Consider the following 13119-nt stretch of genomic DNA (forward strand, 5'->3'; position numbering starts at 1 on the left):
GAAAAAGGAGATGTGGCCTGACCTGCCTCAAGACACGAAAAGGATGAAGGGCTCTATTCAGTCTGTATCACGGAAGAATAACAGATGGTGCAATATAAATGTAAAGGTTAGAGTTAGGGCTGATAGGGTTAGGCTTAGGTCGGGATGGGTGGCCACTCCGATATAAAGAACCGACCGCATGCATACATTTTCATGGTCCCAGTGGGAATTAAACCCACAATCCTGGCATTGCGAGCACCGTGTTCGACTAACTGAGCTTAATGTGGTACTGTAGTTCGGGATGTGCCATATAAAATCCCCACTAGGACTTATCTCTAGATTTGGTGCCTGTATCCTGCAATGTGCTGATAAAGAAAGGCGTGTAAACGCTATTCATTCACAATATCAAAAGGCTGTGCATTAACACGACATTTACTGTGTCAGTGTTCCTCCTCCGCTACGTCACTGACCGCGTCGCAGGTGTAAATCAGGTCTGATGTTGTGATGTGATGAGCAGGCCAGACTAAGTGCTTGTTGTTGTGTGTTCCTGTTACAGGGATCATGGCCTTGACTGATGCCACGTCCTCCAGACTAGAACATGATATAGAGGTGGGTCTATAAAAGTCGTCGAGTAGCCTGAGGAACTGCAGCATTAGTGTAGATGGAGGTATACACCCTCTCCATCTGTCAGCTCAATGACCATTATATGTGTTTACTAAACATTCACAGTGCCATTAGGATCTCCACTGAATGGAGCCCTCATTATCCTGCAGTTCAGTCTCAGTTCTATTGTCTCTGTCTCAGCCTCTTCTCACATCAACAGCCATTCATTTGGGAACAGAAGGAATACATGGGCGTCAACGTGAAAACACTCCCTCCTGTCTCTTCTCTCTCTCCCTCTTCCTCCATCCTCGCTCCCACCCTTTCTCCCCCTTTTCTCGTTTCCTCTCAGATGATGCGTCACCAGCCAGGAACAGAGTGAATCCAGAACAAACTGTCTATTCGGGTTTGTGGGGCGTGGGTGTGTGGGTGTGTGGATTGAAATGTACGAGTGCAATAGTGAAATAAATACAGACTGAGAGAACATGAAGCGCAACAGCGCTGACGGAGCAATAACGAGCTCTAACTCTCATCGGATGCTCAAACCACATCTTTAACAGAATCTTGAGGTGCGAGAGGGAGGAGGATGTGCTCCAGGGGAGGAGAGAGAGAGAGAGAGAGAGAGAGAGAGAGAGAGAGAGAGAGAGGAGTGAAATCTGGGCTGAGGTGAGGAGACGGGAGGGATCAGAAGCCTTTTCCTGCTGCAGTTACTGTCAGATAGATGAGGGGCTGCTCTCCCCCTCTGTTAGAACAAAAGAAGAGGAGGCAGGGGAAGCATCTCAGAAGAGAGCGAGAGAGAGAATCTATTTCCTTTTGCTTCTCCCTTCCGTCTCCTCCTCTAGCCTCATTCCATGAATGAAAAATGAGAAAGAAGCAGGTTCCCTGTCATAGGACAACAGGGGTTCTGGTGCAGAGGGGAGAGGTGCAGAGAGGAGCAGGCCAAGGCCCACTTTAGACACCACAAAGCTACACTACATGACCAAAAGTATGTGGACACCTGCTTGTCGAACATCTCATTCCAAAATCATGGGCATTAAAATGGAATTGGTCCCCCCTTTGCTGCTAAAACAGCTTCCACTCTTCTGGGAAGGTTTTCCACTAGATGATGGAACATTGCTGCGGGGACTAGTGAGGTTGGGCACTGATGTTGGGCGATTAGGCCTGGCTCGCAGTCAGTGTTCCAATTCATCACAAAGATGTTTGATGGGGTTGAGTTCAGGGCTCTGTGCAGGCCAGTGAAGTTCTTCCACACTGATCTCGACAAACCCTTTCTGTATGGACCTCACTTTTGGCACGGGGGCACTGTTATGCTGAAACAGTAAAGGGCCTTCCCCAAACTGTTGCAACAAAGTTGGAATTACAGAATTGTCTAGAATGTCATTGTATGCTGTAGCATTAAGATTTCCCTTCACTGGAGCTAAAGGGCCTAGCCCGAACCATGAAAAACAGCCCCAGACCAATTTTCCTCTTCCACCAAACTTTACAGTTGGCACTATGCATTGGGGCAGGTAGGCAACTCCAGCAGAGCAGAAATTTGACAAATTGACTTGATGGAAAGGTGGCATCCTATGACGCTGCCACGTTGAAAGTCACTTAGCTATTCAGTAAGGCCATTCTACTGCCAATGTTTGTCTATGGAGATTGCATGGATATGGGCTCGATTTTATACACCTGTCAGCAACAAGTGTGGCTGAAATAGCCGAATCCGCTAATTTGAAGGGGTGTCCACATACTTTTGTATATATAATGTATGTGACTAAAACATGGAACTAATTGCAGCAAGTCCAGAGGGCCAAGCTTCCAAGGACACGCCTGCCTGCCGGCTCTCTCTTTCTCTCTCCCCCTCTCACTCACACACACACACACACACACAGTAATATGTACAGCGGTCTTTGGGTTAGTGAATTCACATTCCTCCTCACACAGAGTTGTTGTATAATTCATGCCCATAGAATAGAATATGGATTCCATTTTAAACGATACACAAATCTTCATTATATCCATGCATTCATAAAAGGAATTTACTGTACAGCCATACATAAAAAACACATTCATCCTTGACAGCTAATAAGGGTTAAGATATTGATTTATGTGGGACACATGAAATGTCTCATTCTGAAATGAGAAAGAAAACCTATCTGCTGGATTTGGATATCTGTGTGTGTTATTTGTATTCAGTGTGTGTGAATGAGCAGGAAGTCCCACACAAACTGTCCAGGTTGGGAAGGGACTTATCCATCTAACTAATATACTTAGGTTATCTAAATTGGTCCACAGTGTTTCCTGAAAAATGGTGATTCCTCTCCCTGGCACTACAGAGCCCCACCCCTGCCACCCTCCACAGATACACAAAGTAAAGATCATTTAAAACACTGCTCCCTCCCACTTTACTCCCCATAAACATTGCAGGAGCCACGCACAATGCCTCATTAAAATGCAAATTGGGGCTGGGTCGCTTTGCTGATCCTGTAATTAAATACATTTCCCCCAAACAAGTGGAGGGTGGAAGGGAGGGAGTCTGCTGAGGTAGTCGATGGGTTTTCCTCCAGTCGACGCATATCAATGAACCTTTATCAATTTTACATTCATCACGGCAGGGGCCCTATCAGCGAAGGAGACAGAAGGAGACAGATGTGGGCCGTAAACTGCTACAGCACAGTGCTGGCACCATTACCTGTCCCACCTTGCCACCACCGGGCTGGGGCCACCACCGGGCTGGGGCCACCACCGGGCTGGCACCACTACCTGTCCCACCTTGCCACCACCGGGCTGGGGCCACCACCGGGCTGGCCCCACTACCTGTCCCACCTTGCCACCACCGGGCTGGGGCCACCACCAGGCTGGGGCCACCACCGGGCTGGCACCAATACCTGTCCCACCTTGCCACCACCGGGCTGGGGCCACCACCGGGCTGGCACCACTACCTGTCCCACCTTGCCACCACCGGGCTGGCACCACTACCTGTCCCACCTTGCCACCACCGGGCTGGCACCACCACCCGTCCCACCTTGCCACCACCGGGCTGGCACCACCACCCGTCCCACCTTGCCACCACCGGGCTGGCACCACCACCCGTCCCACCTTGCCACCACCGGGCTGGGCCGTCCATCACCCCAACCACACAGAGACACGACAGGATGCTCCCAGCCACACAGGACCTCCCTTGCCCTGCTGGCCCCACTACCCTGTTCCCCACCTCTATGTCGACGTTGGCCCGCTCCCCTGTTCCCCACCTCTATGTCGACGCTGGCCCGCTCCCCTGTTCCCCACCTCTATGTCGACGCTGGCCCGCTCCCCTGTTCCCCACCTCTATGTCGACGCTGGCCCGCTCCCCTGTTCCCCACCTCTATGTCGACGCTGGCCCGCTCCCCTGTTCCCCACCTCTATGTCGACGCTGGCCCGCTCCCCTGTTCCCCACCTCTATGTCGACGTTGGCCCGCTCCCCTGTTCCCCACCTCTATGTCGACGCTGGCCCGCTCCCCTGTTCCCCACCTCTATGTCGACGCTGGCCCGCTCCCCTGTTCCCCACCTCTATGTCGACGCTGGCCCGCTCCCCTGTTCCCCACCTCTATGTCGACGCTGGCCCGCTCCCCTGTTCCCCACCTCTCTGTCGATGCTGGCCCGCTCCCCTGTTCCCCACCTCTATGTCGACGCTGGCCCGCTCCCCTGTTCCCCACCACTCTGTCGACGCTGGCCCGTTCCCCTGTTCCCCACCTCTCTGTCGACGCTGGCCCGCTCCCCTGTTCCCCACCACTCTGTCGACGCTGGCCCGCTCCCCTGTTCCCCACCACTCTGTCGATGCTGGGCCCGTTATCCTGTTCCCCACCTCTCTGTCAACGCTGGCCCGCTCCACACCACTCTGTCGACGCTGGGCCGCTCCCCTGTTCCCCACCTCTCTGTCGACGCTGGCCTGCTCCCCTGTTCCCCACCACTCTGTCGACGCTGGCCCGCTCCCCTGTTCCCCACCACTCTGTCGACGCTGGCCGCTCCCCTGTTCCCCACCTCTCTGTCGACGCTGGCCCGCTCCCCTGTTCCCCACCACTCTGTCGATGCTGGGCCCGTTATCCTGTTCCCCACCTCTCTGTCAACGCTGGCCCGCTCCCCACCACTCTGTCGACGCTGGGCCGCTCCCCTGTTCCCCACCTCTCTGTCGACGCTGGCCTGCTCCCCTGTTCCCCACCACTCTGTCGACGCTGGCCTGCTCCCCTGTTCCCCACCTCTCTGTCGACGCTGGCCCGCTCAATGTCTGCATGCAGGTGCAAGTGGATAAAACTGGTTCCAAGTAGCAGCACCCCTTTAACTCAATTATATCAAATAAACAGTCATTACAAATGACAGATTGAGGTTCTTTCTATTCTCTCCCTCTCCTTTTGCATCTCTCTCACACATTCTCACACACACACACACACACACACACACACACACACACACACACACACACACACACACACACACACACACACACACACACACACACACACACACACACACACACACACACACACACACACACACACACACATACGCACACACACACACACACACTCTCCCACACATTCTCACACACTAGCAACCAAATGGCTGACAGGCTGAGGTCGAACCAACAAACAGGGGCCAGTCAGTCCGTCCTTCAGTCTGTCAGTGCAGGTGGGATGAGGTGGCGGACGAACAGTCCCCCTGGGTTGTGTGTGTAAAAGGCTTTGCAGTTGGTTTCTCCTCTTCCTTTATTTGTGTCTGGGGTGACCTTGGGCAAAAGACTAGAGTGTGGGATATCAGCAAACCGGTTAGCAATCGTTAGAGAAATAACTATGAAAACATGGGGCCACATAGAGCATTATGTGCTTTGTGTTTACAACCCTCCACCAGACCGCAGAGAAACAAAGACACTAAGAAGACTTGAGGAGGAAAGGGGAAAACAGAGAGAAAATGGAAGACTATAAAAAGAGGGGGAGTGGGGAGGAATGGAGGGAGAGAGAGAGAGAGACAGAGAGTGGGATAGAACATCTGCAGAGACAGCAGGTGGAGAGGGGGACTGGCTCTATGCAGTGGTTGGTAAGTGGGAGAGAGGAGGAGACTGGGGAGAAATACCAAAAAGAGAGGAGTGTGGAGAAGAGGGGAACATAGTGCAGCATACAAGCTAAGAGCAGTGAAGAGAGGAAGAAGAATGTCCATGGTTGTCATCTACCTCACCATGCATTTCTCTCCCTACTGTTATAACCTTCATCTAAATTCAAACTTTCTATTTCAATTCTTGAAGGCATGAACTTTCCCCTCTTCTCCTCTTCCAGCCCACATATCAGCGTGTACAGGTGCAGCTAGCCTGGCGGCAGGCAGGGATGGCTGTTCTGAGTGCCGGTTGATAAGCAGCCAGGGCCGGAGGAGGTGGAGGAGGTCACTGCATTGAGACGTACCGCTGATCAACTCAATTTCCTCAAGGACACATCCCAGTACTGCAATCTGAGCATTTGATATATCAGCTAACTGCTCTAGGCCCTTTATCTCACCAGGGGAAGAGGGGAGAGGAGGGGGAGCGGTGGGAGGGGAGAGGGAGAGAGGAGTGGGAGATGAGGGGGAGGGGGGAAGGGGAGGGGGAGAGGAGGGGGGAGAGGAGGGGGGGAGGGGGGGAAGGGGAGGGGGGAGGGGAGAGGGACAGAGGAGGGGGAGAGGGAGGGAGTGGGGAGAGGAGAGGAGGGACAGTGGGGTGGGGAGGGGAGAGGAAGAGAGGAGGGGGAGTGGGGGAGTGAAGGGGGAGAGGGAGAGAGGAGGGGAGTGGGGATGGGAGAGGGGGCGAGGGGGAGAAGGGGAGAGAGAGGATCTGCAATGGGCTGGAAAATCTTAATTTCCTGTTTCTGCGATTGTAACCACTGATTAAACTGCTGCGTCACCTAAAGAGAGAGAAAAAGGGGAGGGTCTGGGAACATCAGAGAACACTTTCACAAACAGATTCAGCAAATTGTGAACACTAAGACTAACAAACTAACAGTATGAAGAGAGGAATACACACAGTGGCTCCCAGCCCCATTCATTATTCAGTCTGATTGGTTTGAATTTGACTTTCAGAGGAACAGCAGCAGTAAACACAGACCCACACTGAGGTTCAAACAATGTTACGCCACAGACTGTCAGAGGAGAGGACTCTGGGAGAATGAGGCTGTAGCACTCCATGTCTGAGAGAGAGAGAGAGAGAGAGAGAGAGAGAGAGAGAGATAGAGAGAGAGAGAGAGAGAGAGAGAGAGAGGAGAGAGAGAGAGAGAGAGAGAGAGAGAGAGAGAGCGAGCGATGGCCATGACAGGAGAGCAGGACCCCTGTGGTTACCAGTCCTCCAGGAACAAAATGAAAGATTTATCGTCCTGGCCTACTTGCAGCAAACACAGCCAAGCATTTCCTTGTTATTTTAACGGCTCCGGTTAAATTTTTAATGCAGGCATATGGTCACATGAAATTCTACCCTCTTGCTCACTTTCTCTTTTACTGTACACACAATTTCTATCTCTGCCTCCCCCTCTATCTCTCTGTCCTTCTCTTTTTTTCTTGCTCTCCCTTAAAGTTGTTAATGTAGAGTTGCTGCTAGTGTCACGCCTGCTTCCACTCTCCCTCCCGGGCGCTCGAGGGCGCCAGGCTGCCCTACATTACGCACTCCAGCCACCATCATTACGCACACCTGCTTCCTTCGTTACGCGCATCAGCGATTCATCGCACTCACCTGGACTCAATCCCCGTGTTATTACCTCCCCTATAACTCTGCTCCCCACTTCTGCATTAATTGTCTTATGTCTTTGTCTTACCAGGTTCTGACGCTTTTCCTGTCCTGTTCCTTGTATGTGCTATATTAAATGTTCAACTCTCCGTACCTGCTTCTCATCTCCAGCGTCGGTTCTGACAGCTAGGCTTTGATTAGGCCGTCTGTAGCAGTGGCAGTAGTGTGCTGATCATTCAACTTGTGACTAGCCCATTATCAAGGACTGGAATGAAAAACAGAACAGTGATGACGGCTCAGACCCTGACAGTTGGAACATGATGCATTGGATTCTGCAAAGCTGTGGTTTCTGGATTCTAATAAACTTAAACTAAATATAAACCAGTTTATACAAACTTTTTAGCAGACATTACAGTACATCACATTTCTTTAGAGAAAATGGAAGGAAAACAATGACATAGTTGTAATCTTTCTGATCATTTAGTGGCTGAGCAACTCAGCGAGAGAGAGAGAAAAAGAGAGAGCGAGTGAGTGAGCGAGTGAGTGAGTGAGTGAGTGAGTGAGTGAGTGAGTGAGTGAGTGAGTGAGTGAGTGAGTGAGTGAGTGAGTGAGTGAGAGAGAGAAGGAGAGAGAGGGACAGAGAGGGAGAGTAAGAGGCGAGAGCAACACATGCAGTTAGAACAGAACAAGTCTATTTCTCTGCCTGTTTCTCTTCCTGTTTCTCTGTCTGTTTCTCTGTCTGTTTCTCTGCCTGTTTCTCTGTCTGTTTCTCTGTCTGTTTCTCTGCCTGTTTCTCTTCCTGTTTCTCTGCCTGTTTCTCTTCCTGTTTCTCTGCCTGTTTCTCTGCCTGTTTCTCTGTCTGTTTCTCTGTCTGTTTCTCTGCCTGTTTCTCTTCCTGTTTCTCTGCCTGTTTCTCTTCCTGTTTCTCTGCCTGTTTCTCTTCCTGTTTCTCTGTCTGTTTCTCTGTCTGTTTCTCTGCCTGTTTCTCTGCCTGTTTCTCTGCCTGTTTCTCTGCCTGCTTCTCTGCCTGTTTCTCTGTCTGTTTCTCTGCCTGTTTCTCTGCCTGTTTCTCTGCCTGTTTCTCTGCCTGTTTCTCTGCCTGTTTCTCTGCCTGTTTCTCTTCCTGTTTCTCTGCCTGTTTCTCTTCCTGTTTCTCTGTCTGTTTCTCTGTCTGTTTCTCTGCCTGTTTCTCCGTCTGTTTCTCCGTCTGTTTCTCCGCCTGTTTCTCTGTCTGTTTCTCTGCCTGTTTCTCTGCCTGTTTCTCTGTCTGGTTCTCTGTCTGTTTCTCTGCCTGTTTCTCTGCCTGTTTCTCTGTCTGTTTCTCTGCCTGTTTCTCTGCCTGTTTCTCTGTCTGTTTCTCTGCCTGTTTCTCTGCCTGTTTCTCTTCCTGTTTCTCTTCCTGTTTCTCCGTCTGTTTCCCTGCCTGTTTCTCTTCCTGTTTCTCTTCCTGTTTCTCTGTCTATTTCCCTGCCTGTTTCTCTTCCTGTTTCTCTGTCTATTTCTCTGTCTGTTTCTCTGTCTGTTTCTCTGCCTGTTTCTCTGCCTGTTTCTCTGTCTGTTTCTCTGCCTGTTTCTCTGCCTGTTTCTCTGCCTGTTTCTCTGCCTCTGTGGTTCAGACTCGACAAATAGGAGAAAATCAATGTCTGTTTCTCTGCCTGTTTCTCTGGCTGTTTCTCTGCCTGTTTCTCTGGCTGTTTCTCTGCCTGTTTCTCTGTCTGTTTCTCCGTCTGTTTCTCTGTCTGTTTCTCTGTCTGTTTCTCTGCCTGTTTCTCTGGCTGTTTCTCTGCCTGTTTCTCTGCCTGTTTCTCTTCCTGTTTCTCTGTCTGTTTCTCTGTCTGTTTCTCTGCCTGTTTCTCCGTCTGTTTCTCCGTCTGTTTCTCCGCCTGTTTCTCCGTCTGTTTCTCTGCCTGTTTCTCTGCCTGTTTCTCTGTCTGGTTCTCTGTCTGTTTCTCTGCCTGTTTCTCTGCCTGTTTCTCTGTCTGTTTCTCTGCCTGTTTCTCTGCCTGTTTCTCTGTCTGTTTCTCTGCCTGTTTCTCTGCCTGTTTCTCTTCCTGTTTCTCTTCCTGTTTCTCCGTCTGTTTCCCTGCCTGTTTCTCTTCCTGTTTCTCTTCCTGTTTCTCTGTCTATTTCCCTGCCTGTTTCTCTTCCTGTTTCTCTGTCTATTTCTCTGTCTGTTTCTCTGTCTGTTTCTCTGCCTGTTTCTCTGCCTGTTTCTCTGTCTGTTTCTCTGCCTGTTTCTCTGCCTGTTTCTCTGCCTGTTTCTCTGCCTCTGTGGTTCAGACTCGACAAATAGGAGAAAATCAATGTCTGTTTCTCTGCCTGTTTCTCTGGCTGTTTCTCTGCCTGTTTCTCTGGCTGTTTCTCTGCCTGTTTCTCTGTCTGTTTCTCCGTCTGTTTCTCTGTCTGTTTCTCTGTCTGTTTCTCTGCCTGTTTCTCTGGCTGTTTCTCTGCCTGTTTCTCTGCCTGTTTCTCTGTCTGTTTCTCTGTCTGTTTCTCTGCCTGTTTCTCTGGCTGTTTCTCTGCCTGTTTCTCTGCCTGTTTCTCTGTCTGTTTCTCCGTCTGTTTCTCTGCCTGTTTCTCTGTCTGTTTCTCTGCCTGTTTCTCTGCCTGTTTCTCTGTCTGTTTCGCTGTCTGTTTCTCCGCCTGTTTCTCCGTCTGTTTCTCTGCCTGTTTCCCTGCCTGTTTCTCCGCCTGTTTCTCTGCCTGTTTCTCTGTCTGTTTCCCTGCCTGTTTCTCTTCCTGTTTCTCCGTCTGTTTCTCTGCCTGTTTCTCTGCCTGTTTCTCTGCCTGTTTCTCTGCCTCTGTGGTTCAGACTCGACAAAGAGGAGAAAATCAATGTACAATCCACATAACTACTTCTACAACCGCTATCAAACTGTACTGCCCATAATAATCACGCCAGGTTTTATTGATGTTGCCAATGGAATGCTAATACAACAGGAACATTGGTGCAGTCATTTGGTTGATTAATGAATCAGGTGGATACAGCAGTTTATGTGCTTGTTGCATAATCAATACTTTGAGAGTTTTGGCAGCCCACGCAGACAAGCCATGCAAGCCAATGAAGAAGCTCAAATGAAAGTGTGTTTGGATGGAGTGAATGTAGAACTGGGAAAGTGGAGGAGGGGCTAGGAGGGACGGGTAAAGAAACGAGCTTGTGTTGAAAAGAGGGAAGAAAGGTAATGATGAGCGGCCCTGCGGAAGAGAAGAGCGGTTGATGAAATGATTGCAGGGTTTATAGAGGTAGAGAAAGAGAAGAGATGGACTCACAGTGAAAGATCCACAGCTCTTTAGGAAATCACTCTTTTCATTCACTAATTTCCTTCTATTCAACAGTCGGACGGCTGGTGCAGGACAACATCGATACTACTCAAGCAAATGGCAAGCATATGCTATCATAAGCATCTTCCTCAAACACACACAGACAAACACACACACATTATTATCAGTGAAGTTCACCCAACAAAAAGCCAGCTGGGGAGTTGGAGGATACATGAGGCCTGTGGTTACTATGGAGATGTAGCATGGATCACTGATAGGATGGCAGGCTCCGGCAGAGGGGTTAGAGGTAATTCTTTATTATATTTATCAGATAACTGTCATCCCCTCGCTCTGACTCACAGAGTTCACACCACGTCACTCAGTGTGTGTGTGTGTGTGTGTGTGTGTGTGTGTGTGTGTGTGTGTGTGTGTGTGTGTGTGTGTCCATGTGTGTGTGCGTAGGTCAGACAGGAGGGAATTTATGCAGAACTGTGTGTACCTGGTTGCGTGGAGTGTGTGCCTTGTGTAGGATTGAGAGAGGGAGAAAGAGAAGGAGGGAGAGAGAGAGGGGGGAGAGGGGGAAGGAAAGAAGGAGAGAGAGAAGGAAGGAAGTAAGGAAGGAAGGAGGAGAGAGAGAGAGAGAGAGAGAGAGAGAGAGAGAGAGAGAGAGAGAGAGAGAGAGAGAGAGAGAGAGAAAGAAGGAAGGAAGGAAGAAAGAAAGAAAGAAAGAAAGAAAGAAAGAAAGAAAGAAAGAAAGAAAGAAAGAAAGAAAGAAAGAAAGAAAGAAAGAAAGAAAGAAAGAAAGAAAGAAAGAAAGAAAGGAAGGAAGGAGGAAGAGAGAGAAAAGGAAGGAAGGAAGGAAGGAAGGAAGGAAGGAAAGAAGGAAGGAAGGAAGGAAGGAAGGAAGGAAGGAAGGAAGGAAGGAAGGAAGGAAGGAAGGAAGGAAGGACGGGAGGGAGGGAGGGAGGGAGGGGGGGAGGAGGGAGGGAGGGAGGGAGGGAGGGAGGGAGGGAGGGAGGGAGGGAGGAGGGAGGGAGGGAGGGAGGAGGGAGGGAGGGAGGGAGGGAGGGAGGGACAGGCAGCCAGACTTGAACAATGTCACTCAGATAGATCCTCTAGAGGTTTATTACCCAGGCAGCAACAACAACTCAGCCATGAGAAAGCAAACATTCTGCACAGGTTTTTCTCCCTTGCCTCACTTCAACCTACCTCCTCCTCTCCTTCCCCCTCTTCCTCTCCATTCCTTCCTCTTACTGCATCCCACCATCTTCCTCCCTCCTCCTACCATCCATCCCTCCCTCCCTCCATCTTCCTCCCTCATCCTCCCCCCTCCCTAGCCTGTAGAGTTTTCTCCCGTGTTGTCAGTGCTGCTGTAACCCAGTAAGGGTCACTGATCAGAGGATGAACCACAAACTTCTGTCAGCCTGGCTGACAGGTGAAGGGAGAGAGGGGGAGAGAAAGGGAGAGAGGAGGAGAGAGAGAGGGAGAGGACGAGCTAGCGATCCTCCTTGCCTAGCAGGAGATAGAGGAGGAAGAAGGGAATAAGGAGGGAGGAGGACGGCAACATGGGGTCTGACAGCAGGTTTTATACTCTCAGGTCTTCACAGAGACAGAGTCTAACACAGTACTGCACACATTAATAGCAGCTTTTTACTCTGTCACAACCCTCTGCTTCACTGAAATACTGTACTGACTACAACTGACAAGAATTGCAGACGTGTGTGTGCAGACCATGCATGAAATATGGTTTACAGACCTTACTAGGCTGAGTATGTCTCACATGAGTGTGTCCATATGATTTTGTTTGTGTTTGTGCATGTGTAAAGGACGTCACACTGCTTGCTTAGCTCATACCGCTTCCCCCTTATTCAGCTCATACCGAGACTCCAACTATACACATTTGTAGGAATCTGAAGGTGATATTATCCAAACACTGCCGTGGAGGTGTGAGCTGTGTGAAGTGTGTGAGAACAGTAGAAATGACAATGGGAAGGTGTCCCGGTGCTGTGGCTGAGGTGTACCGGTGCTGTGGCTGAGGTGTCCCGGTGGTGTGGCTGAGGTGTCCCGGTGCTGTGGCTGAGGTGTACCGGTGCTGTGGCTGAGGTGTCCCGGTGCTGTGGCTGAGGTGTCCCGGTGCTGTGGCTGAGGTGTACCGGTGCTGTGGCTGAGGTGTCCCGGTGCTGTGGCTGAGGTGTACCGGTGCTGTGGCTGAGGTGTACCGGTGCTGTGGCTGAGGTGTCCCGGTGCTGTGGCTGAGGTGTACCGGTGCTGTGGCTGAGGTGTCCCGGTGCTGTGGCTGAGGTGTCCCGGTGCTGTGGCTGAGGTGTCCCGGTGCTGTGGCTGAGGTGTCCTGGTGCTGTGGCTGAGGTGTCCCGGTGCTGTGGCTGAGGTGTCCTGGTGCTGTGGCTGAGGTGTCCCGGTGCTGTGGCTGAGGTGTCCTGGTGCTGTGGCTGAGGTGTCCCGGTGCTGTGGCTGAGGTGTCCCGGTGCTGTGGCTGAGGTGTCCTGGTGCTGTGGCTGAGGTGTCCTGGTGCTGTGGCTGAGGTGTCCCGGTGCTGTGGCTGAGGTGTCCCGGTGCTGTGG

Source organism: Salmo salar, chromosome 06 (assembly GCF_965601325.2).
Source record: "Salmo salar chromosome 06, fSalSal1, whole genome shotgun sequence".
NCBI lineage: Eukaryota > Metazoa > Chordata > Actinopteri > Salmoniformes > Salmonidae > Salmo > Salmo salar.